Here is a 1,387-nt window from a genome sequence, read left to right as displayed (position 1 = left end):
CTACTTCCAAGGAGGCCTCCCATGGAATTGATCAAAACCAGAAGCTAGAGTGGAGCTTTGTTGCCTCTGAAACCCCAAGACAAGCCCAACACAGCCTCTCAGTGAGAGATTGACTGAGATTGACTGAGCACTAATGTTCCTTTCAAGGTAACTCCTGTCCAGGCACCACCTGAGGAACTCTGAAGATCTACTCTGGCACGGGGTCTTCAAAATCTCCCCCAAAGCAATTCCAATACAAAGGAGAGGAGGTAGAAAAGCACTGTTCTGGCCTTCAGCCAATTCTAGCCACTAATCTCCAATAGGAAGAAACCTCAATAGTGGAATTCTCCCCACATAGGGAGATCAGATACAACACAGGATTCCCTGTTCAATCTAAATTTCAGATATGAACAAAAAAATTAGGGAGAGGGCATATGTCCCAAATATAGCACTGGGCATATTTAGACCAAAGAAAAATTTCTTCTGGTAGCAAAATTAATTTGTTTTATTATAGCTTAGGTAACATTATAGTAACGTTTTCAATCGGTAGGGCGTTTGCCTTGCACACAGCCAACATGGCCGACCCGAGTTCGATTTCTCCGCTCCTCTTGGAGAGCCCGGCAAGCTACCGAGAGTATCTCGCCCGCATGGCAGAGCCTGACAAGCTACCCGTGATGTATTCGATATGCCAAAGACAGTAACAACAAAGTCTCCAATGGAGACGTTACTGGGCCCGCTCGGGCAAATCGATGAACAACGGGAGGACAATGACAGTGACAATTCTGGTATACAAAATGCCCACAACTCTACCACTGTCTTTTTTCCCCTAAATTGTAGTTATTGGACCAGAGAGATAATACAGTGGGTAGGGTATTTGTCTTGTTTATGGCCAACCAGGTTTGGTCTCTGGCACTCCAAATGATCCTCCAAGCACCAATAGGAGTAATCCCTCTAGTTCTAGTTCAGAACTAGAGTGCTGAGCACCTCTGGGTGTGACCCAACTGTTTCCCCAAACTAATTATTATCTTTTAGGTCATATGTCTACAATAATGTTATATACCTTATACCTTACCTCACCAAAGTGCCCAAAACCCTCCACCTATGCTCTGTGTAACTTCTGGTCCACATCTGTTGAATAACATTGGGTTGTCCTTGCTCCTCCCTTGGGGAGTTTAGGTTTATTGAGTTATTCCCACAATAGTGCCCCTGAGGCACACCCAATTACATCAAGCACTAATAATCCTATATTGCTTTTCTCTTTCCTTTATGTCATTTGTATGATATATGTAGCAATGTCCTTTTGTATAGACACAGGAAGAAAGAGTTCATCTTATGCTTTTGTAACATGGGAGTTAATTGACTCCAAATAATATTTACTCCTGGGCATCCATCATATTTACCTGACTTA

Source organism: Sorex fumeus, unplaced genomic scaffold (assembly GCF_029834395.1).
Source record: "Sorex fumeus unplaced genomic scaffold, SorFum_2.1 ptg000063l, whole genome shotgun sequence".
Classification (NCBI taxonomy): domain Eukaryota; kingdom Metazoa; phylum Chordata; class Mammalia; order Eulipotyphla; family Soricidae; genus Sorex; species Sorex fumeus.
The sequence above is the reverse complement of the archived record's forward strand: the minus strand, read 5'-3'. Positions refer to the sequence as shown.